The following is a 27083-nucleotide window of genomic DNA, read 5'->3' as shown; positions in this document are numbered from 1 at the left end:
GGTCATACGATATCTAGATATGATAAGAAAAATACCTCGCACACCATGCGACCTACCACATTACACCGACAAGACACTGAATTTCCCGGTGCTGGTCTCTCTTTCTCTTTTCTTTCTTGATCGACCCTCAATAGTTACAAAAAAAGGCATGAACGCCGTTTGTAAATTTATATCACCCAGTTTCCAGTAAAGTTCAAACATTTCCTACCGTTTGTCCTGAGGAACATTCTCATTGCACTTAAAAAAAGCATGCATGATCACATCATCGTACCCATTTCTCCGCAAGATGCCTTTGCTGGCAAGATGTAGTGTTTAATGTGCACTATGTCTTCTGGCAAGGGCTAGAATAAATTTGTTACTTTCTTTGACCTGTCTCAGTCTCATCCTCGGCTTTATCCATATCAAAGTGGCTGAGGTATGAGCGATGCTAGTAATGCCCTTCCTAATGCAGCCAGTACCTGCTATAAATTGGTTGGTGCACGCATTTCAGTGGGCTTGGCAGACTGATATGTAATAGCAACTTATCATTGAGGAAAGCAACGAGAAACTACCTCACTTCTCATTTCCCTAGTACACCTCTTCAATGACGCCTAGGCCATATATGACAGCTAATGGTGGAGCTGTTGAGGATCCAACCAGCCTTCGGCTGAATACCCAACATACACATACTCTCTGCATGGAAATTTCCTCTCCTTTCCATACACTGCTTGCCTTCATTCCTTCTTCTTTGTGCATTTCTTTTATCCCATCTCTCTGTTCTTCTCATTTCTGCCAACTTCTTTTATCGGGCTTGTTCTACATTCCCTTTCAGTGCCAACTACAAAGGAATCTGATGGGAAACCAAAATTAAAACTCTACGCGTAGCCTAAAAAACGCATAATTATGTGAACTTCAAGGGTTAATATTCTAAACTTTCATTGCGATTTTTAGGCCTAATCTACAGCGTGTTTCCAGTCATTCGACTGGGTCAGGAATCGAATCGAATGAAAGAACCACTGGACCCAGCGGTGAGAGGTCGACGCGCTGCCGCCTGAGCCACGGAGGCTCTCCCAGTGCTATTCCTAGCCATTATTTTCCTACACTGTTCACGCCTCCCAGCCACATATGGATATGTAATCGATCAGAACAACTTTCGTTTTGTTCATTTTCCTATGATTGTCTGTGAAGGAAATAGAACTTTAACGTACCGCACTTCAGGAACGTATGTTCGCATGACATATTTACACACTCCTACAATATAATGTAACTTATATAAGGTTCATTTTTCTTTACACTTTAGCTTAGGAAAATGAACCCTACAAAAATTGTACTGATGGACTGCATATACCAATAAGTGGCTGGGAAGCGTGACCATTCTTAAGGAGATTCATGGATAGGAAGAGCATTGGGAGATACGAAGTTTTGTTGGAACAGCGAAGATATGTAGGCTACTTGGAGTTGTTCCAATCTGCAAATAAAGAAGGTAACTAAACAATATTTAATGTATTTTTTTTAAATTTTCTGATTAGGGCTGCCGAGTTGAGATGGCTCAGACGGTTGAGGCGCTTGGCAGGTTCGATCCTGACTCAGTCCGGTGGTATTTGAAGGTGCTCAAATACGTCAACCTCGTGTCGTAGATTTACTAACACATAAAATTATCCTGTGGGACAATATTCCGTCACCTTGGCGTCTCCGAAAATAGTAAAACGTAGTTAGTCGTACGTAGAAACCATTACTATTATTATTATTATTATTATTATTATTATTATTATTATTATTATTATTATTATTATTATTATTATTATTATTATTATTATTATTCAGTACATGTGTTCATATTCTCATCTCTGAAATCTTGTGTCTCTAATCGTAAGACTACTGAATTCAACACTAGTAATTCAACATGGATTTGTATTCTTTTTCTCATGAGTGTTATTTCATCATAGAGCTGAGTGACATGACATTTCCGTGAGCCTGTGGGAGGTTTATTAACGTGTGAGGTATGTTCTATTCTAAGCTTGAATCGTGGTAAATTGCAACTTCCTTATAAAGGCAGGCCTGATCGGTACTTAATTAATTCCAACGGTAGAACTGAAACACAGAAACACGTTTATTGTTCTTTATAATCAAAGAGAACAGGTAATTGCTGTGATATTATGCGAAATTTTACAACAAAGAGTAGTAATAGTTTACGTGGAAACTGAGTACTGTCCTTGGCTAAAACTTTCTGTTCAGGCAAGGTAATAACGTAACCTTCAATACTGTATGTCAATATATTCAAATACGCACCACTCATTCATCAGATGAACAATATCACGATTCATCATTTTTCAATGACACCCATTCATGTTTGCAGCATGGTTTCAAGGTAAGATTAATTTTTAAACAAGATTTTTAACCTTGAATTAGGAGTTTTTCTATGCAGTTGTGTCAGCCATGAATGGCTGCATATGTGGGGATGGGTTGGGCCCCGTACGCTGCAGAGGTGAGAGCTACTCTCTACCACCCACTCGCTCACTGTATCTGTCACTTGTACGGCTCATGATTGTCAATATTTCCTGAACACTAGCTAACTTTGTCGGAACCAGCCATGGCAGTATTCACTCACCTCAAGTGTGTTTGCGGTGTTAATGAAAGGGTGACCTAGTTTGTACTCCTGAGCATGCGAATTATATGCAGTAGCAGACATTATTGCATCAAACATCTTCTCCTTTTAGGTTGAACCTAAGGCTGAGTATGTTGAAATATTTAAAAAGAAGCTTTATCGGAATTGACGGATGGCCGTGTTTTGTTATTTGTAAGTATAATTTCTGAAAAGAGAAACAGGTTGACACAAATTTTCTACAAAACGATTGCATTGGTTTATCTTTACAAAGAAAAGTTTGTGGGAAAAGGTTACATTGGTTCATTCCGGCATATTTATCTTTATAAATATTGCTTTCCTTGTAGAAAACATATCACTGGTTTATTCAGGCGCATTTATCTTTACAAGTATTGCTTTTTTTTTAAATCGTTGGTTCATTCGGGTGCATTTACCTTTACAGATATTACTTTATTGTATAAAATATATCATTGGTTCATTCAGGTACATTTATCTTTACGAACATTGCTATTCTGTAGAAAAGAAATCATTGGTTCATTCAGGTACATTAATCTTTTCAGATATTACATTTTTGTATAAAATATATCATTGATTCATTCGGGCACATTTATCTTTACAAATATTGCTATTCTGTAGAAAAGAAATCCTTGGTTCATTCAGGTACATTTATCTGTTCAGATATTACTTTTTTGTATAAAATATATCATTGGTTCATTCGGGCACATTTATCTTTACAAATATTGCTATTCTGTAGAAAAGAAATCATTGGTTCATTCAGGTACATTTACCTTTTCAGATATTACTTTTTTGTATAAAATATATCATTGGTTCATTCAGGTACATTCATCTCTTCAGATATTACTTTTTTGTATAAAATATATCATTGGTTTATTCGGGCACATTTATCTTTACAAATAATGCGTTTTAAAAAATCATTGGTTCATTCGGGTACATTTAACTTTACAAATATTGCTATTCTGTAGAAAAGAAATAATTGGTTCATTCAGGTACATTTATCTTTTCAGATATTACTTTATTGTATAAAATATATCATTGGTTCATTCGAGCATATTTATCTTTACAAATACTGCTATTCTGTAGAAAAGAAATCAGTGGTTCATTCAGGTAAATTTATCTTTACAAATATTGCTATTCTTGTAGAAAAGTAATCATTGATTTATTCAGGTACATTTAACTTTACAGATATTACTTCTTTTGTAGAAAATATATCATTGGTTCATTCGGGCACATTTATCTTTACAAATATTGCTATTCTTGTAGAAAAGTAATCATTGATTTATTCAGGTACATTTATCTTTACAGATATTACTTCTTTCGTAGAAAATATATCATTGGTTCATTCAGGTACATTCATCTTTTCAGATATTACTTTTTTGTATAAAATATATCATTGGTTCATTCGGGCACATTTATCCTTACAAATAATGCTTTTTAAAAAATCATTGGTTCATTCGAGTACATTTAACTTTACAAATATTGCTATTCTGTAGAAAAGAAATCATTGGTTCATTCAGGTACATTTATCTTTTCAGATATTACTTTATTGTATAAAATATATCATTGGTTCATTCGAGCATATTTATCTTTACAAATACTGCTATTCTGTAGAAAAGAAATCATTGGTTCATTCAGGTAAATTTATCTTTACAAATATTGCTATTCTTGTAGAAAAGTAATCATTGATTTATTCAGGTACATTTATCTTTAGAGATATTACTTCTTTTGTAGAAAATATATCATTGGTTCATTCGGGCACATTTAACTTTACAAATATTGCTATTCTTGTACAAAAGTAATCATTGATTTATTCAGGTACATTTATCTTTACAGATATTACTTCTTTTGTAGAAAATATATCATTGGTTCATTCAGGTACATTCATCTTTTCAGATATTACTTTTTTGTATAAAATATATCATTGGTTCATTCAGGCACATTTATCCTTACAAATAAAGCTTTTAAAAATCATTGGTTCATTCGGGTACATTTACCTTTATAAATATTGCTATTCTATAGAAAATAAATCATTGGGTCATTCAGGCACATTTATCTTTACAAATATTGCTATTCTTGTAGAAAAGTAATCATTGATTTATTCAGGTACATTTATCTTTACAGATATTACTTCTTTCGTAGAAAATATATCATTGGTTCATTCAGGTACATTCATCTTTTCAGATATTACTTTTTTGTATAAAATATATCATTGGTTCATTCGGGCACATTTATCCTTACAAATAAAGCTTTTAAAAATCATTGGTTCATTCGGGTACATTTACCTTTATAAATATTGCTATTCTATAGAAAATAAATCATTGGTTCATTCAGGCACATTTATCTTTACAAATATTGCTTTTTTTCAGAAAGGAAATCACTGGTTCATTAAGGCACATTTATCTTTACAAATAATGTTTTTTTTAATCATTGGTTCATTCGGGTACATTTACCTTTACAAATATTGCTATTCTGTAGAAAATAAATCATTGATTTATTCAGGTACATTTATATTCACAGATATTACTTCTTTTGTAGAAAAGTAATCATTGGTTCATTCAGGTACATTTATCTTTTCAGATATTACTTTTCTTGTAGAAAATAATCATTGATTTATTCAGGTACATTTATCTTTACAGATATTACTTCTTTTGTATAAAATATATCATTGGTTCATTCAGGTACATTCATCTTTTCAGATATTACTTTTTTGTATAAAATATATCATTGGTTTATTCGGGCACATTTATCTTTACAAATAATGCTTTTTAAAAAATCATTGGTTCATTCGGGTACATTTAACTTTACAAATATTGCTATTCTGGAGAAAAGAAATCATTGGTTCATTCAGGTACATTTATCTTTTCAAATATTACTTTATTGTATAAAATATATCATTGGTTCATTCGGGCATATTTATCTTTACAAATATTGCTATTCTGTAGACAAGAAATCATTGGTTCATTCAGGTAAATTTATCTTTACAGATATTGCTATTCTTGTAGAAAAGTAATCATTGATTTATTCAGGTACATTTATCTTTACAGATATTACTTCTTTTGTAGAAAATATATCATTGGTTCTTCGGGCACATTTATCTTTACAAATATTGCTATTCTTGTAGAAAAGTAATCATTGATTTATTCAGGTCCGTTTATCTTTACAGATATTACTTCTTTTGTAGAAAATATATGATTGGTTCATTCGGGCACATTTATCTTTACAAATATTGCTTTTCTTGTAGAAAAGTAATCATTGATTTATTCAGGTACATTTATCTTTACAGATATTACTTCTTTTGTATAAAATATATCATTGGTTCATTCAGGTACATTCATCTTTTCAGATATTACTTCTTTGTATAAAATGTATCATTGGTTTATTCGGGCACATTTATCTTTACAAATAATGCTTTTTTTAAAAAATCATTGGTTCATTCGGGTACATTTACCTTTATAAATATTGCTATTCTGTAGAAAATAAACCATTGGTTCATTCAGGCACATTTATCTTTACAAATATTGCTCTTTTTTTTCAGAAAGGAAATCACTGGTTCATTGAGACACATTTATCTTTACAAATAATGTTTTTTTAAATCATTGGTTCATTCGGGTACATTTACCTTTACAAATATTGCTATTCTGTAGAAAAGAAATCATTGATTTTTTCAGATACATTTATCTTTACAGATATTACTTCTTTTGTTAAAAATATATCATTGGTCCATTCAGGTACATTTATCTTTTCAGATATTACTTTTCTTGTAGAAAAGTAGTCATTGATTTATTCAGGTACATTTATCTTTACAGATATTACTTCTTTTGTAGAAAATATATCTTTGGTTCATTCGAGCATATTTATCTTTACAAATATTTCTATTCTGTAGAAAAGAAATCATTGGTTCATTCAGGTAAATTTACAAATATTGCTTTTCTTGTAGAAAATAAATTATTGGTTCGTTCAGGCACATTTCACTTTATAAATATTGCTTTCCCTCAGAAAAGGAATCATTGGTTCATTCAGGTACATTTATCTTTACAAATAATGCTTTTTGTAGAAACATCTAATGCTATCCAATTGCCACACTAGGAATGCATTTCGGAATGTAGACGTGTTCCTATTAAATTACAGTTTAATTACATTGTAAGGGAAATGTAATTGTTTGGAAGAATTTATATTTTGTTCCCAGCTTGATCACATATTTTTGAAATGATTATAAGTGCATATCCAAATCATGTAAGTTATTGATAACGAAACCTTTAGTTGCGATCAGCTTCTAAATATAATAGAGTACATTCCAGATGGATACCATAAATTCAGAAAAAAACAGTGCAAGCACAATTGTGCTCATCTTCTTCTGATTTCCTCACTTACCAATTCCTCTTCCTCTTCAGACACCTCTTTCAACTTCTGCCTTATGTTCAGTGAACTTTCCTCTCTCCTGTAAACGAATCTTGTCAAATATAGAATATAGTTCACATTTTCAATACATTCATACATTCCATACATTCACCCTTGTTCTTAAACCATGATTCTAACAGATAACTGCACCCAGAATACCTATATAGAGAGTATCTGGGTCAGTAAAATCATAAGCAGTATCCTTTCCCAAATACTGTGATTAAAATTCACACTGGCATTTTGAGTGCTCAGTACAATGTACAACATTATTTGTCTTATACAGCTCATTAGTAAGACCGAAACTAGAATATGGTTCTGTTGTCTGGAGTCATTCAGATACTAACTACATGAAATTAATAGACAGAGTACAAAAGCAGTTCTTAAAGTATATGTGCTAGGAACAGCCACGCATATACCCGAGGCTTCAGTCCTACTCCACAATGTTATAACACTTTTGTGTTCAAACTTTGGAACAAAGAAGTAAAAAGTGCATGATGTTAATTTTGTATAAAATATTACATAGTAAAATTAATGACGAAGAGTTACTTGGAATAATACCATTTTCCGTTTCTCAAAGGGCTGGCAGGTTCAATAATGTATTTTACATTAAGAATTCCATACAGAAGCTCGTAAGAATTCTGAACTTAATAGAATTCTGAAACTTAAAATAAATGAAATACATATAATGTGTATATGTTTTCCATGAATGAAATCAACTTTGAACTGGCATGTAATACTTCCCTATAAAACAAATACCGTTGAAGATTATCTCCCTTTTGTAGGCCTATACATGTCTGATTTCATTCGAATTTTATTTTTTGCTAGCGGCTTTACGTCGCACCAACACATATAGGTCTTATGGCGACTAAGGGATAGGAAAGGGCTAGGAGATGGAAGGAAGCGGCCGTGGCCTTAATTAAGTTACAGCCCCAGCACTTGCCAGGTGTGAAAATGGTAAACCACGGAAAACCATCTTCAGGGCTGCCGACATGGGGATTCGAACCCACTATCTCCCGGATGCAAGCTCACAGCCGCGCGCCTCTACGCGCACGGCCAACTCGCCCGGTGTTATACAGCTCGGTGAGCCATGGACACCGATGACACATCCGAACTTTCCATTTTTTTATGTTCACCGTCCCTAAAGAGCCATGATTTCCCAAGTACTGCACACAATATTTAACGGAAAATATCCCGTCTATGGAACATTTCAGTTTATAACTTGATACAAGAAATGAACTGACATTGGATAGACGTTATGGTCCAATACAATGAGGGGTTGCGGTTTATGTTCTGTTTCAAGTTTCGTGACGAAGGGATTATCAAATTTCATTTCATTTATTCAGCTTGGACAGACAAGCAGACAAAACTTTCTCTAGTGACGTATATCGCTTCAGCTTCGTTTATACCATCAACGCTCTGATAATCGCAACAAAAATCGAATGTGCGGAGACACTACATTCTCTTTATGTTAAGTAAAAAAATAGGGTGTAAGGGAAAGTTATACCAAAAACGTGAGATGTGCCTAGGAAAGGTATATGCTAAAACATGGCACAGTTGTCAATGACCTGTTACTGTCTAGAAGGCCAAAAGTCAATATTTGCTTTGCGTCGCACGTGTGGCGAGTGTTTGTAAACATCAAGTCACATAATGAGTTCGTGTGCTTGTTCTGATTCATTCTAGTACTCTGATCTTCATCCAAATGTGTTGTGTTTGCCACAACATGTAGCTTGCCCTTGCGACTGGAGTAACACACAGCATAAAAAAGCAAACGACGTCACTGCGGCTCCTGTTCTAGTTGTTGTTGTTGTTGTTGTTGTTGTTGTTGTTTGAGTCATCAGTCCATAGACTGCTTTGATACACCACTCCATGCCATCCTATCCTGTATTAAACTTTTTATTTCTACGTACCTACTACGACGGCTGTTTTACTTAAGGTCATTTTTTTGTAAAAAACAACCTGGGGGTTCGAATTCCACTGTCGACATCCCCGAAGAAGGTTTTCTGTGGTTTCCCATTTTCACACCAGGTAAATGCTGGGGCTGTAGCTTAATTAAGGCCACGACTGCTTCCTTCCCACTCCTAGCCCTTTCCTGTCCCATGGTCGCCATAAGACCTATCTGTGTCGTGCGACGTAAAGCAACTTGTAAAGATACTAAAACTAAAAACTAGAAATGAACTTTACCAATGTTATTAGGTTGGCATAGAATAAATAATTTACTGCACAAAGTATTTCTGTTAAACCTTTTGCAATTTAAGGAATATTTACAAAAAGGGATGGAGTTGGTACATTTTTAGCATTGAATCTCTACATTTTTCTGTCTGAAAGAAAGAAATTTCACTGCAATCATCAGAAAATGACTGTATTTAAATATACAATGGTCAAAATTGACTTATTTACATTGAAGGAACAGAGGTGCCTCCGTGGCTCAGGCGGCAGCGCGCCAACATCTAACCGCTGGATTCCGTGGTTCAAATCCCGATCACTCCATGTGAGATTCGTGCTGGACAAAGCGGAAGCGGGACAGGTTTTTCTTCGGCAACTCTGGTTTTCCCTGTCATCTCTCATACCAGCAACACTCTCCAATATCATTTCATTTCAACCTTCTGTCATTAATAATTGCCCCAGAGGAGTGCGACAGGCTTCGGCAGCCATCATAATTACTATCCTCGCCGCAAGACGGGACTTCATTCATTCCAACCCTGGCCCGGTCACTGACTGGAAAACAGATTGAAGGTTTTCATCTAAACCAAGCTAAGTACAGCTGTCTCGACAATCCGCTTGCACTACCGCAGTTCAGCTTCTCTAGCGAGTTGGGTTTCCTTGCCGGCGCGAAAGAGCGACATTTAAGTGGCCTGGTTAATGCATGCACTTGAAGCTTCCTTGTCCTGGGAGCGGAGCGGGGCTGTGGGCCCTCCCCCGACAGCAATTTACGGCATCAGGCCATCTAGCTTGGGTAAAATATCTTAATTTTAATACTTGACACTAGAAGTGTTCAGGGCCACATACTAGAGACTACAAGAAGAACATCAACATGTTAACAGTATAGATACTTGCACATCGTCTTGCTAATAAAATAGAGCCAGGTTATGAAATCAATTGTAATATACAAGAATTACGTTTGGATTTCGGCATGTATGAATTTTTATCGAGCAATTCATTGACGCCACGTGTAGAGTATACTTTCGGATAGCCGCAGAAAAATATTTAGGTTGCCCATCATAAACACAGAGCTAAGCACGAAGAAAAAGAATTTTGCACTTGGCTGTCTGTGATGGTGGTATATAGCGAATATTTGTAGTGTTCCTCTTGGATTATAGATGAAGGCTTCATGAGTTCTGTACCATTCTTCACGAATATAACGTGTGTTATACGTCGTGACGAATATTTTCCCTCGTTTGTCGTTGATGCACCTACACTCAAGAAGCGAGTGAAACTATAAAACTTCGGCGGCGGTAAAATATCACTTAAATTTTGCTGATTCCGTTTAGGTTAGGCTTTTTAAGTTAAAAACATATAGTTAGTCCCAATATATTTTTGTGAAAACCATGACTATAAGATCACGAAGCGTCACCGCGTGAAGCTGTGAGTACATTGTTTAAAATTTGCTATAGATTACGTTATGATAGTGTCATCACTGCCGTGAATATCGATTTGGAAATGTGTATGAGTGTGTGGATGAAAATATTCTTGAAAGACCTTTCTCAGGTAGACCTTTCCATGAAAAATGCAGCCTTAAAATGGTAATGTTTGTAGTGGGGCTACGATTGCTTATATTTAAAAACATCTTTGCAGCTGGGGTAAGGAATCTGTTCGTCACACGCCACTGCCCGAACTATTTATTGCGAATACTGCGGATCAGTTCGGGTCCTCTAGTTTAATATTAATTTTGAATTGTTTGGATTGTCCGCCTCTGTGGTGTAGTGGTTAGTGTGATTAGCTGCCATCCCCGAAGGCCCGGGTTCGATTCCCGGCTCTGCCACGAAATTTGAAAAGTTGTACGAGGGCTAAAACGGGGTCCACTCAGCCTCGGGAGGTCAACTGAGTAGAGGTGGGTTCGATTCTCACCTCAGCCAAGTTGTACGGGGGCTAGAACGGGGTCCACTCAGCCTCGGGAGGTCAACTGAGTAGATTTCCACCTCAGCCATCCTGGAAATGGTTTCCGTAGTTTCCCACTTCTCCAGGCAAATGCCGGGATGGTACTTAACTTAAGGCCACGGCCGCTTCCTTTCCTCTTCCTTATCTATATTCTCAAAATCTTCCCATCCCCCGCGCGGCCCCTGTTTGGTATAGCAGGCGAGGCCGCCTGGGCGAGGTACTGGTCATTCTCCCCAGTTGTATCCCCCGACCCAGGGTCTGAAGCTCCAGGACACTGCTCTTGAGGCGGTAGAGATGGGATCCTTCGCTGAGTACGAGGGCAAAACCGACCCTGGAGAATAACCAGATAAAGAAGTTGTTGTTTGGATTTGACACCTGTTGAAAATAAGCTTCTCAAAAGATCGCGTTAGAAATTTCCCTTTCACCCTGTAGATCAAGTATAGACACTTGCTTGCTGGTCTCGAAAGAAAAGACGAGTTTCTAAACACGTAACACAGTCAAGACAGTCACGATCCCTTGGGTGCAGTTTTTCTGAGTCTCCGGTGTTGACAAGTATGCTTGACGCGTGGCTCCAGAATGAACGTCCCACGTCCAAAACTATGCATGATTCATCCGCCAGCTAGTAGACAGTCCCATTGTTAAATGAGGGAAGCTATTAGAATGCAAGCATGCATAAATAAATGAGTCTGCATTGTCTTCTCGGGCGCTAATAGATTGTGTATAATTTTGTCACAATGAAATGACACAGAAAGTTCTTATACACAATGTGACTGGGAGGTTCGGACGTAAGGACAAAGTGCGTTTCTCTTGTACGGTATTCACATTGATACTGGTACCATTTTCTGACGATTTAAATGTCACAAAATATTTAGCTTGGGATTTATTCTTGGTTAGGTGGAGGTAGCTTTGAATATGCAAACGAGTTTTGCTGATGTAAGAATGTGTAAAGGATATGATGGTCATTCCAGGCGCTAGTAGTAATTAATATGCTTGGATCTAAAGACTTGATAGCTCATTGTATAATTAAAGTCTTCTTTTTCTTCCGAGTGGGCCTCAGGATGACGTATTGTGATATCCACTATGATCTACAGGTAATGGCATGACTAGTCGAAGTTCGATTCTCGGCTCCATCTATTAATAGTTTCAATATACACTATGTAGGTGAGTTCCATCCATCTCCTTGGCTGAATGGTTAGTGCATTGGCCTTCTGTTCAGAGGAGCGGGGTTCGGTTAGCGGCCGGACAGTGATATTAACTGCGGCATGGTATGTTCGCGTTCGTCTTAATACATACCTAATAATACCGGTCACCGACAGAAATAGCAATGGTGGATCAATCAATATACGTAGGATTGGCGTTAGTAAGAACATCTTGCCGAAAAACTGAGCAAATTTCACATACAGTATAGTGCCCACCCCCATTTGACTGGGAAAAGGTCAGGAAGAATTACAATAAGAACAAGAACACGAAACAATTATAGATATTACCATTTCAAGGAGTGTACAGAATGTATGTAAACTATTAATTGCTACTGTACGCATCAGAATGGTCAGTGAGAATTATAAACTTGCTTATTATTAACCCTTTCACACTGGAATGTGTCTCCCCCGTCCCCCTTGCGGTCCGTTAATGATTACTGAATTTAATTTAGAGGTGTAAGAAAGTGTATTAGTGGTGGTAATAATAATAACAATATAATAAGCATAACTTGAGATATTGAGACCGAAACGTTTGTTGATATGTTTCCCTTATTAAGATTTAAGAAGCATTGTTTTCATTTAGGAGTTGATACACGTGCATTTAATTTAATAGCTAAAATACACTCATCATGTTCATAAAAACAGAACACCTTGAAAGACTAGAGATAGGAAGTTCATATTCACAGGATATGTTCATTAGTATGTTCTGCAGAAACTATTAGCATTTTAGTCACCTAGGTTCAGCATGTGTTGTGTTGCCAAGTAGGCACTGGGTTCTCCATGGGCACTGATAACTTGTTCCATGCATGATGGCATCGACGTGTATAAGGCGCGAATGGCGTCCTGAGGTATAGCCATCCATACAGCATTCACCTAGTTCCACAGTTCATCTTTGGTGGTTGGCGTTTAGTCACAGCGCCGCACCCGTCGTTTCACCATATCTCACACATTTTCGATTGGCGACAAGTCCGGCTATCGGGCGGGCCAGGGCAATAGTCTGACATCCTGTGGCAACAAGAAGGCACGTGTTCGTGCGTGAACATTTGGTCGCGCGTTGTCCTGCTGAAAGGGTATGGCTACGAGTCGCAGGATGTCATTCACGTAGGTCAAACTGGTCACAGTGCCCTGCACATGCACCAGCTGTGATTATGGTTGTACCTAATAGCACCCCACACCATAAAGCCTTGAGTTGGTGCTGTGTGTCTTGTGAGAATACAGTCAATGTGTTGCATCTCCCCATATCTGCGGCGAACCAAAATGTGGCCATCATTTTCAAACAAACAGAACCTGGATTCGTTCGAAAACACTCTCTGCTGCCATTCCTGTTCCCAGTGACGTCATTCCAACACCATTGCAGTCTAGCATGTTTATGCACCCTATACAAAGGCGGAGAATTGGACGACGCGCCGGTAGCCCAGACCCTAATAAACGGTAACGGACTGTCACTCCTGACAGTGTACGATGCGTTACACTGTTCCACTGTTGCGCAAGAGCCGAGGAGGATGAAGATCTGTTCTGCAATGCCATTCGGATGAGGTGTCGAACATCCCGGGCAGTGGTCTGGAAGGTGCGACCAGACCCACGTCGTCGTGTTCTGCGGCTTCTGCGAGCCATTCTGTACACAGCGGTTGCACTGTCGACACGCTTCGTCCCAGTCCGGCTCCATGGCTAAATGGTTCGCGTGCTGGCCTTTGGCCACAGGGGTCGCGGGTACAATTCCCGACAGAATCGGGAATTTTAACCATAATTAGTTAATTTCGCTGGCCCGGGGGCTGGGTGTATGTGTCGTCTTCATCATAATTTCATCCTCATCACGACATGCAGGTCGCCTATGGGAATCAAATCGAAAGACCTGCATCTGGCGAGCCGAACTTGTTCTCGGACACTCCCGGCACTAAGAGCCATACGCCATTTCATTTTTACTTCGTCCCACACAAGCAGCAATTCCCGGATGGATGCATCACGTTTTCTCTCATGCCAATAATGCGCCCTCCTTCAAACTTACTCATCTGACGTCACGATTCTCGCATACGTCTGCGAGGCACCCTGCACGGCTGCTCAAGTCACATTGATCCATTACCTTCGGTTTATAGCGACAACGAGAGCCGCAGGCACATTTCACCAGTCGGTGGTGGTGCGCCGAGATATCGATATGAACCTTGAACCTGAGAGCCGGCAGGGTTCAAATGCTAATCATTTCTTCAGAACGTACTAATACACATGTTCTGTGAATATGAACTTCCTATCTCTAGTCTTTCAAGGTGTTCTGGTTTTTATGAACATGAGTGTATATTGAGGGGTGGGAGAGAGAGACTCGATCGCATTCTGACAATTGTCACGGTTGTGGAAGGGGTGATTCGGAGTGTAACTTTAAAACGGAATTTTGAGGTAATGGTTAGTGCCGAAAGATAAATGTTTGGTTTTGGTTGGGTAGGGCAAAATATACTAAAAACCGGCCATATCGTTGAGGTGGGCTTATTCATTTGCGGGGGTTTAGTTTTTATTGGGGGGGGGGTTCGACTTATTAGTAATGTGATTAATTTCTTTTAAATATAATGTTATTATAATTGTTGTATTCAGTATATAAGAAACAAAGTCCTGCAAATATTCAGAAAACATAATGTGTTAATGAACACTACTGCCGAGCGAGTTAGTCGTGCGGTTATGGGCGCACACCTGTGAGCTTGCACTGGAGAGATAGTGGGTAGGAACCCCACTGCCGGCAGCCCTCGTTACCCATTTTCACACGAGACAAATGCTGAGACTGTACCTTAATCAAGGCTACGGCCGCTTGCTTTCCACTCCTAGCCTTCTTTCTATCTCACCGTCGTCATAAGACCTGTATGTGTCGGTGCGACAATATGCAGCTTTCTTCTCTTCGTCTGTCAGTGCCATTCTATTGCGTCTTCTTGAAAGTGAAAACCTGTTTTCCAGTCATTGACTGGGTCAGCGATGTCATGAATAATCACATATAGGCTATTAGTACGATGGGGTCGCCACTCCCAAAGTGATTTATTAATGACTGATAGATGCAAATTTAGGAAAATTATGATGCAAAGTAGCGCGAAAAAATTATCTCTCGCAAATTGTCGTGAGATATGGGCAATGGATTTCTCCAGCATTATCGAACATTCATTCGAGAGGACGGAGCGGTTTATCAGAATTCCAAAAATTCCGAAATCACTAGTGTCGAACCTCAAAAGGTCTATCAGGAGTGTTGCGTCGTGCAGTGGTTCAAATCACTCGAATGCCTAGCCAAAATAAAAAATAACAAATTTAGTTGCATGAAATTTAGATGCCACTGACGCATACTATACCAATGTGGCGCGGATATTGCAGGTATATGTCTGTACATTACGATCTGCCAGTGTCACCAGGAAGCGAAAGTAGTATAATTGGATGGTTCTGCGGCACCTCCGCCGCCGCACGCCTCCGCCCGCCTCCTCCTCCGCCGCCGCCGCCTCCGCCGCCGCCGCCTCCTCCGCCGCCGCCGCCCGCGGGAAATTTGAATTTTGGCGGGAAATTTGAATTTTGGCGCGAGATTTGAATTTGTAAACAAAGCCACGTGCTTTTTGACAGCTGTCATCGACAACAACGCAACGCTAACCTCACTGCTGCCATCTTGACGGGCCTAAACCTCACTAGTGCCAACTTAACCTAACTAGCATGAGGTAAACAAAGCCACGTGCTTTTTGACAGCCACGTGCTTTTTGACAGACAATAACGCATCGCTAACCTCAGTACTGCCATCTTGACGGGCCTAAACCTCAGTAGTGCCAACTTAACCTCACTAGCGCGAGGTAAACAAAGCCACGTGCTTTTTGACAGCCACGTGCTTTTTGACAGATTTGTAAACAAAGCCACGTGCTTTTTGACAGCTGTCATCGACAACAACGCATCGCAAACCTCAGTACTACCATCTTGACAGGCCTAAACCTCAGTAGTGCCAACTTAACCTAACTAGCATGAGGTAAACAAAGCCACGTGTTTTTTGACAGCCACGTGCTTTTTGACAGATTTGTAAACAAAGCCACGTGCTTTTTGACAGACAACAACGCATCGCTAACCTCAGTACTGCCATCTTGACGGGCCTAAACCTCAGTAGTACCAACTTAACCTAACTAGCGCGAGATAAACAAAGCCACGTGCTTTTTGACAGCCACGTGCTTTTTTGACAGCTGTCATCCGCCATCTTTGAGCACCGTGCTGCCCTCTTTCGTCACCTGTCATCGGCAGTGCTGCCATCTTGACGGGAATAAACCTTAGTGCTACCAACTTAACCTCACTAGCTCGAGATAAACAAATCCACGTGCTTTTTGACAGCTACGTGCTTTTTTGATAGCTGTCATCCGCCATCTTTAATCTATAGAGCACAGTGCTGCCCTCTTTAGCTACTTACCTTTGAAATGTGGTGGCGGATAATTTGAAAAATGCTTTTCGACAAGCAGCCATCTTTAATCCAGAGAGAACAGTGCTACCCTCTATGTGGTGGCGGCAAATTGAAAAATTCCACGTGCTCTTGTTTGAAAACAAACTCACGTGCTTTTTTGACAGCTGTCATCTGCCATCTTTGAGCACAGTGCTGCCCTCTTTAGTTTGAAATGTGGTAGCGGTAAATTCCACGTGCTCTTGTTTGGAAACAAAGCCATGTGCTTTTTTGACAGCTGTCATCCGCCATCTTTAATCAACAGAGCACCGTGCTGCTATCATGCGGGCAATTTCATCACCTATCACCCGCCATCTTTAATCTACAGAACACCGTGCTGCCCTCTTTATGGCTACTACCTTAAGCATGTAGTAGCGGGCAATTTGAAAAGTTCTGTTAGCTATCATCCACCATCTTTAATCGAGAGAGCACCGTGCTGCCATCTTTAGTTGAAATGTGGTGGCGGAAAATTCCACGTGCTCTTGTTTGGAAACAAAGCCATGTGCTTTTTTGACAGCTGTCATCCGCCATCTTTAATCAACAGAGCACCGTGCTGCTATCATGCGGGCAATTTCATCACCTATCACCCGCCATCTTTAATCTACAGAACACCGTGCTGCCCTCTTTATGGCTACTACCTTAAGCATGTAGTAGCGGGCAATTTGAAAAGTTCTGTTAGCTATCATCCACCATCTTTAATCGAGAGAGCACCGTGCTGCCATCTTTAGTTGAAATGTGGTGGCGGCAAATTCCACGTGCTCTTGTTTGGAAACAAACTCACGTGCTTTTTTGACAGCTACCATCCGCCATCTTTAATCAACAGAGCATAGTGCTGCCCTCTTTAGTTTGAAATGTGGTGGCGGCAAATTCCACATGCTCTTGTTTGGTAAACATAGCCACGTGCTTTTTTGACAGTTATCATCCGCCATCTTTAATCCAGAGAGCACCGTGCTGCCCTCTTTATCGCAGTAGATGTAAATTCGTCACCTGTCATACGCAGTGCTGCTATCTTTAGCTAGATACCTTTGAAATGTGGTGGTGGATAATTTAAAAAGAAAAATTCTACAGCAGTCCTCTCTCGACGCTAATTGCATAAGATGGCGGCTATACATGACTCCTTAAGGGTGCTTACGCAAGATGGCTGCTATACACAGGTTCTTATGAGACGCCCTTGGGATGCTTGCGCAACATGGTGGTTATACAAGGCTCCTTATGAGACGCCCTAGTGATGCTTGCGCAAGATGGCGGTTGCTCTTATGAGGCGGCTTAAGGGTCCTTGCACAAGATGACTAGAGACGCCCTAAGGATGCTTGCGCAAAATGGCGGACGCAAGATGGCGGCTATACACGACTCCTTATGAGACGCCTTAAGGGTGCTTGCGCAAGATGGCTGCGGCTCTTAGCTTAGAGGCTAACGTGTCATGCTAGTTCGATTCATTAAATTTGGGGCTTAAATGCAAAATGTTAAATATCTCGAAAACGGTGCATCGTAGAGCAAAACGGACAAAATTTTTCCGCCCAATACCTCGGTTCGCAGTACGAGGAACATGATAGCATAAGTCTAATGATGAGATCGACGGTTCGGTTCCTACTTAGGCCCTATGGCATTCACTCTGTTTTAGCTTGTATTGAAGCAAGTCTTCGTAACATGATCAGGTCTAGCTATGGTAGAGAGTATAACGTGCCGTGCAGGTTCGATTCATTAAATTTAGGGCTTAAATGCAAAATGTTAAATATCTCGAAAACGGATAAAAATTTTCTACCTCATACTTAGGTTTGCAGTATCAGGAGCATAAGAAAAACATAGTCTAATGATGAGATCGACGGTTCGATCCCTACTTAGGCCCTTTGGCATTGGCAGCTATCTAATTCTACAAGATGGCGGCTATACATAGCTTCTTATGAGACAGCTTAAGAGCGCTTGCACAAGATGGCTGCTGCTCTTATGAGACGCCCTAGGGGTGCTTGCGCAAGGTAGCAGTGACAAGACGGTGACTATACACAGCTGCTTATGATACGGCCTAGAGGTGCTCACACAAGATGGTGGCTGCTCTGATGAAGAATGTTAGCTTTGCATCGTGCAGGTATCTTTACAGAGCACTAAACCTCATACCTTTGAAATGTGGTGGCAGGTAATTTGAAAAATTCGACGTGTTTTTTCATAAGCTGTTAAGGCCTCCTCTTATGTCAAGGCATAGCTCTATCGAACGAGTTTAAACCTGCATCGGGATAGCTAGAGTAAGCGCGTGCTGCAGTGATGACGTCATTATGCATGTTTAGACTTGCAAATCACAGAAGAAACGTAACAAGGCTGGAATCGAAAACTGCACTCTATGCTGTTAACTTTATCATGTGATCGAAACATTGATTGAAGTATTTAGAACACGCAATAAGTAGAACCAAACACTGTACTCGATACAACATGTGTTTAGAAAATGTCAGGGGATATCTTTGTTCTAAGAAGATTAGTTTACCGCACATTCCTTGGCTAAAGGGCTAATGGGCTAAAGGGCTAATGGGCTAAAGGGCTAAAGGGCTAATGGGCTAAAGGGCTAAAGGGCTAAAGGTGCAACAACCTCATCGATCGCTATCAGCAAGAACGCTTGTACTTTGTAGAAAATTAATCTTTATTGGTAAATGGTTTCATGTTCTGAACAAGGAATGGAACCTAGGGGTTACGTCTTACCTAATAAAATCCCCGAGGTGCAATGAGTTACGTTTTTCGAACTAGTGTTTGGAACACTGAACTTTTCAAGATGGCAAGAGTGAGGTTAGCAATGTTCTGTTGTTGGATTTTAAATTCCGCGCTACAACATGCATAAGGTGGTAGCCCTTGAGGTTTACCGCCGTAAAGATGGCAAGAGTGAGGTTAGCAATGTTCCGTTGTTGGATTTTTAAAATTCCCCGCTATAACATGCATAAGGTGGCAGCCTTAAGGTTTACCGCCGTCAAGATGGCAGCAGTGAGGTTAGCGACGCTCTATTGTCCTTCAAAGTGAGGTTAGGGTTCGTCAAGAAGACAGCTGTCAAAAAAGCACGTGGCTATGTTTACCAAACAAGAGCACGTGGCTGTGACGTCACGGTCACGTAGTATGCTGCCTCAGCATGCAAAGTTCAATGTCTACACCTACGTAGTTAACACTCTGCTATGTTCACAAGATTTTTATACATCACTATTCTTTATGCTTTAAGTTCATTCACAGAGGCTATGCTAAGATAGCAGCACAAACACATGCGAACTTTGTACATTCTAATGGAATAAGTTTAGTACTGTGTGCGTCATGGATACATGATGCGTGCACGCATTTAATCTTGACTATACGTAATGCTGCTGCTTTGTTTACAAGATTTTTTTACATTGCTATTCTTTATGCTTTAAGTTCGTGCACGCACAAGCGATACTCGTACGTTCTAGCAGGAGAAGTTTAGTACGATATTCGATACATACATTATCGATAGGTGATGTGTACACGCTTTAGAACATAGCTCATCTTTATGCTTTAAGTTCATGCACATGGGTTAGGGATACACAAAAGCGATTGCTACATGCTCTAGCGGAAGAAGTCTAGTACGATAGTTGATGCATGTAAAATCGATAGCTTATGCTAAGATAGCAGCGCACTTACACGATTTTAGCACAATCTAGTAGGAAAAGTTTAGTATGATAGTCGTTTCGTGCAAAATCATTAGGTAATGTGAAAACGCTTTGAAACAAGGCTATTCTTTGTACTTTAAGTTCATGCGTACAGGTTATGCTAAGATAGCAGCACAATCTAGCGCAAGAAGATTAGTACGAGACATGCAAAATCGATAGTTGATGTGTACACGCTTTAAAACATGGTTATTCTTCGTACTTTAAGTTCATGCGTATAGGTTAGGCTAAGATAGCAGCACAGTCTAGCGTAAGAAGTTTAGTACGAGAGTCGATGCATGCAAAATCGATAGGTGATGTGTACACACTTTGAAACATGGCTATTCTTTGTACTTTCAGTTCATGCATCTTAGTTATGCTAAGATAGCAGCACAATCTAGCGGAAGAAGTTTAGTACGATATTTGTTGCATGCAAATCGATAGGTGATGTGTACACACTTTGAAACATGGCTATTCTTTTTACTTTAAGGTCATGCGTATAGGTTATGCTAGGATAGCAGCACAATCTAGCGGGAGGAGATTAGTACGAGAGTCAATGCATGCAAAATCCATAGGTAATGTGTACATGCTTTGAAACATGGCTATTCTTTGTACTTTTAAGTTCATGTATATAAGTTATGCTAAGATGCCAGCACAATCTAGCGGAAGAAGTTTAGTACGAGAGTCAGTGCATGCAAAATCGATAGGTAATGTGTACACACTTTGAAACATGGCTATTCTTTGTACCTTAAGGCCATGCGTATAGGTTATGCTAAGATACCAGCACAATCTAGCGGAAGAAGTTTAGTACAATATTTGTTGCATGCAAAATCGATAGGTAATGTGTACATGCTTTGAGACATAGCTATTCTTTGTACTTTAAGTTCATGCGTCTTAGTTATGCTAAGATAGCAGCACAATCTACCTGCAGAAGTTTAGTACGAGAGTCGATACATGCAAATTCGATAGTTGATGTGTACACGCTTTGAAACATGACTAATCATTGTACTTTAAGTTCATTGGTATAGGTTATGCTAAGATAGCAGCACAATCTAACGGAATAAATTTAGTACGAGATTTGATGCATGCAAAATCAATAAGTAATGTGTACACGCTTTGAAACATGGCTATTCTTTGTACTTTAAGTTCATGTGTATAAGTTATGCTAAGATAGCAGCACGACCTAGCGGAAGAAGTTTAGTACAATATTTGTTGCATGCAAAATCGATAGGTGATGTGTACATGCTTTGAGACATAGCTATTCTTTGTACTTTAAGTTCATGCGTCTTAGTTATGCTAAGATAGCAGCACAATCTACCTGCAGAAGTTTAGTACGAGAGTCGATGCATGCAAATTCGATAGTTGATGTGTACACGCTTTGAAACATGACTAATCATTGTACTTTAAGTTCATTGGTACAGGTTATGCTAAGATAGCAGCACAATCTAGCGGAATAAATTTAGTACGAGATTTGATGCATGCAAAATCAATAAGTAATGTGTACACGCTTTGAAACATGGCTATTCTTTGTACTTTAAGTTCATGTGTATAAGTTATGCTAAGATAGCAGCACGACCTAGCGGAAGAAGTTTAGTACAATATTTGTTGCATGCAAAATCGATAGGTGATGTGTACACACTTTGAAAAATGGCTATTCTTTGTACTTTAAGGTCATGCGTATTGGTTATGCTAAGATAGCAGCACGATCTAGCGGAAGGAGTTTAGTACGAGAGTCAATGCATGCAAAATCGATAGGTAATGTGTACACGCTTTGAAACATGGCTATTCTTTGTACCTTAAGGTCATGCGTGTAGGTTATGCTAAGATACCAGCACAATCTAGCGGAAGAAGTTCAGTATGAGATTCGATGAATGTAAAATCAATAAGTAATGTGTACACGCTTTGAAACATGGCTATTCTTTGTACTTTAAGTTCATGTGCATAAGTTATGCTAAGATACCAGCACAATCTAGCGGAAGAAGTTCAGTACAATATTTGTAGCATGCAAAGTCGATAGGCAATGTGTACACGCTTTGAAACATGGCTATTCTTTGTACCTTAAGGTCATGCGTATAGGTTACGCTAAGATAGCAGCACAATCTAGCGGAAGAAGTTTAGTACGAGAGTCGATGCTTGCAAAATCGATAGGTAATGTGTACACGTTTTGAGACATAGCTATTCTTTGTTCTTTAAGTTCATGCGTCTTAGTTATGCTGAGATAGCAGCACAATCTACCTGCAGAAGTTTAGTACGAGAGTCGATACATGCAAATTCGATAGTTGATGTGTACACGCTTTGAAACATGACTATTCATTGTACTTTAAGTTCATGGGTATAGGTTATGCTAAGATAGCAGCACAATCTAGCGGAAGAAATTTAGTACGATATTTGACGCATGCAAAATCAATAAGTAATGTGTACCCGCTTTGAAACATGGCTATTCTTTGTACTTTAAGTTCATGTGTATAAGTTATGCTAAGATAGCAGCCCAACCTAGCGGAAGAAGTTTAGTACGATATTTGTTGCATGCAAAGTCGATAGGTAATGGGTACACGCTTTGAAACATGGCTATTCTTTGTACCTTAAGGTCACGCGTATAGGTTATGCTAAGATAGCAGCACAATCTAGCGGAAGAAGTTTAGTACGAGAGTCGATGCATGCAAATTCGATAGGTGATGTGTACACGCTTTGAAACATGGCTATTCATTGTACTTTAATTTTATGGGTATAGGTTATAAAAAGATAGCAGCACGATCTAGCGGATGAAGTTTAGTACGATGGTCGATGCATGTAAAATCGATAGGTGATGTGTACACGCTTTGAAACATGGCAATTCATACTGCTGCTCTGTTCCCAAGACTTTTAAGAATACCTAATCCTAATGCTGCTCTTAGCGACGTCGAGCTAAGGATTGATTACGTGACCGTGACGTCACGACCACGTGCTCTTGTTTGGTAAACATAGCCACGTGCTTTTTTGACAGCTGTCTTCTTGACGAACCCTAACCTCACTTTGAAGGACAATGGAGCGTCGCTAACCTCACTGCTGCCATCTTTACGGCGGTAAACCTTAAGGCTGCCACCTTATGCATGTTATAGCGGGGAATTTTAAAAATCCAACAACGGAACATTGCTAACCTCACTCTTGCCATCTTTACGGCGGTAAACCTCAAGGGCTACCACCTTATGCATGTTGTAGCGCGGAATTTAAAATCCAACAACAGAACATTGCTAACCTCACTCTTGCCATCTTGAAAAGTTCAGTGTTCCAAACACTAGTTCGAAAAACGTAACTCATCGCACCTCGGGGATTTTATTAGGTAAGACGTAACCCCTAGGTTCCATTCCTTGTTCAGAACATGAAACCATTTACCAATAAAGATTAATTTTCTACAAAGTACAAGCGTTCTTGCTGATAGCGATCGATGAGGTTGTTGCACCTTTAGCCCTTTAGCCCTTTAGCCCATTAGCCCTTTAGCCCTTTAGCCCATTAGCCCTTTAGCCCATTAGCCCTTTAGCCCATTAGCCCTTTAGCCCATTAGCCCTTTAGCCAAGGAATGTGCGGTAAACTAATCTTCTTAGAACAAAGATATCCCCTGACATTTTCTAAACACATGTTGTATCGAGTACAGTGTTTGGTTCTACTTATTGCGTGTTCTAAATACTTCAATCAATGTTTCGATCACATGATAAAGTTAACAGCATAGAGTGCAGTTTTCGATTCCAGCCTTGTTACGTTTCTTCTGTGATTTGCAAGTCTAAACATGCATAATGACGTCATCACTGCAACACGCGCTTACTCTAGCTATCCCGATGCAGGTTTAAACTCGTTCGATAGAGCTATGCCTTGACATAAGAGGAGGCCTTAACAGCTTATGAAAAAGCACGTCGAATTTTTCAAATTACCTGCCACCACATTTCAAAGGTATGAGGTTTAGTGCTCTGTAAAGATACCTGCACGATGCAAAGCTAACTTTCTTCATCAGAGCAGGGCAGCACGGTGTTCTGTGGATTAAAGATGGCGGGTGATAGGTGATGAAATTGCCCGCATGATAGCAGCACGGTGCTCTGTTGATTAAAGATGGCGGATGACAGCTGTCAAAAAAGCACATGGCTTTGTTTCCAAACAAGAGCACGTGGAATTTACCGCTACCACATTTCAAACTAAAGAGGGCAGCACTGTGCTCAAAGATGGCAGATGACAGCTGTCAAAAAAGCACGTGAGTTTGTTTTCAAACAAGAGCACGTGGAATTTTTCAATTTGCCGCCACCACATAGAGGGTAGCACTGTTCTCTCTGGACTAAAGATGGCTGCTTGTCGAAAAGCATTTTTCAAATTATCCGCCACCACATTTCAAAGGTAAGTAGCTAAAGAGGGCAGCACTGTGCTCTATAGATTAAAGATGGCGGATGACAGCTATCAAAAAAGCACGTAGCTGTCAAAAAGCACGTGGATTTGTTTATCTCGAGCTAGTGAGGTTAAGTTGGTAGCACTAAGGTTTATTCCCGTCAAGATGGCAGCACTGCCGATGACAGGTGACGAAAGAGGGCAGCACGGTGCTCAAAGATGGCGGATGACAGCTGTCAAAAAAGCACGTGGCTGTCAAAAAGCACGTGGCTTTGTTTATCTCGCGCTAGTTAGGTTAAGTTGGTACTACTGAGGTTTAGGCCCGTCAAGATGGCAGTACTAAGGTTAGCGATGCGTTGTTGTCTGTCAAAAAGCACGTGGCTTTGTTTACAAATCTGTCAAAAAGCACGTGGCTGTCAAAAAACACGTGGCTTTGTTTACCTCATGCTAGTTAGGTTAAGTTGGCACTACTGAGGTTTAGGCCTGTCAAGATGGTAGTACTGAGGTTTGCGATGCGTTGTTGTCGATGACAGCTGTCAAAAAGCACGTGGCTTTGTTTACAAATCTGTCAAAAAGCACGTGGCTGTCAAAAAGCACGTGGCTTTGTTTACCTCGCGCTAGTGAGGTTAAGTTGGCACTACTGAGGTTTAGGCCCGTCAAGATGGCAGTACTGAGGTTAGCGATGCGTTATTGTCTGTCAAAAAGCACGTGGCTGTCAAAAAACACGTGGCTTTGTTTACCTCATGCTAGTTAGGTTAAGTTGGCTCTAGTGAGGTTTAGGCCCGTCAAGATGGCAGCAGTGAGGTTAGCGTTGCGTTGTTGTCGATGACAGCTGTCAAAAAGCACGTGGCTTTGTTTACAAATTCAAATCTCGCGCCAAAATTCAAATTTCCCGCCAAAATTCAAATTTCCCGCGGGCGGCGGCGGCGGCGGAGGCGGCGGCGGAGGAGGAGGCGGGCGGAGGCGTGCGGCGGCGGAGGTGCCGCAGAACCATCCAATTATACTACTAGCGAATCGCTGAAAATAGTCGGTTTCCGAAGTCCCAAATCGTGTGTTGTTCAATTGATGGGGACTCTGCCAAATAGACGAAAACCCTAAATGCAGATTGATTTATTGATTGATTGATTGATTGATTGATTGATTGATTGATTGATTGATTGATTGATTGATTGATTGATTGATTGATTGATTGATTGATTGATTGATTGATTGATTGATTGATTGATTGATTGATTGATTGATTGATTGATTGATTGATTGATTGATTTTCCTCTACTACACAGGCAAGTCCCTTCACCTCCCATGTGTATGCAATGGTACTGCTCCGACAACATGCAGCTTTCTTCTCTTCGTCCGTCAGTGCCATCTACTGCGCCTTCTTGAAAGTGAAAACCTGTTTTCCAGTCATTGACCGGGTCAGCGATGTCATGAATAATCATATACAGGGTGTTAGGTGTATACGTGCAGATATTAAGCTAGTCGGCTAAGAAAAATACATCTCATAATATATGCTATGTACTTTTTACCTTGTCCTATTAGTTTGCCCATAACTGAGCCAAATATTTCAGGACCTAATGTGTTTTGAACGGCCGTAGCAGGATACGCCGGTGATGTCATTCTGTCCACGCGTAGCGGAAGTACAGTAGCCGAGTATAGGGCTTGTTGAACCTGTTTCTTATCGCAGGCCAACACATGTTGTTGTGCACTTCCCCTAAAGGCTTGGCAAGTAGAAGAGGATGACTCACGTGCCAGGTCACTTGCTGTACTCGAAAACCGGTGTAGGGTACTCTGTGTGAAAAGTACACAGAATCCTTACAGTGACGTCGAAGATCCGTACAAGCACATACGTGCGAATCAAGTGTTGTGTATTTGTGTGCGATTTTTAAGACGTCAATGGCATTACTCAGTGATCCAAGCTGACAAAATGAAAGGAAATGGTTAATAAGTAAATGAAATATGGGCGCAACATTTCTATGCTGTTATTGCGACAGTCTACGATGAATTTCTGACAATAGACAATGCGGGTTGTCTATGCTTATTCATAAACTTTTCAGGTCATTGAAAGGACGGTGGACACTGAAAGAAAAGGCTATAAGTATTCAGTGAAATTGTTATTAATGAGACAAATTTCAAAAACCGAAGTTGCATCCATCGTGAACATTGCTCGAAGGAAAAAGACCTACTGTGGAATTGCCGCCGGGCATTTCTAATAGAAGGCTTATTCTTCTTTTTCCTAATCTGTTTACCCTCCAGGGTTGGTTTTTCATGGGACACAGCAAGGGATCCCACCTCTACCGCCTCAAGGCTAGTGTCCTGGAGCGTGAGACATTGGATCGGGGATACAACTGGGGAGAATGACCAGTACCTCACCCAGGCGGCCTCACCTGCTA

This window comes from Anabrus simplex, chromosome 7 (genome assembly GCF_040414725.1).
Source record: "Anabrus simplex isolate iqAnaSimp1 chromosome 7, ASM4041472v1, whole genome shotgun sequence".
NCBI classification, from domain to species: Eukaryota; Metazoa; Arthropoda; class Insecta; order Orthoptera; family Tettigoniidae; genus Anabrus; species Anabrus simplex.
Note: the sequence above shows the minus strand (reverse complement) of the source record.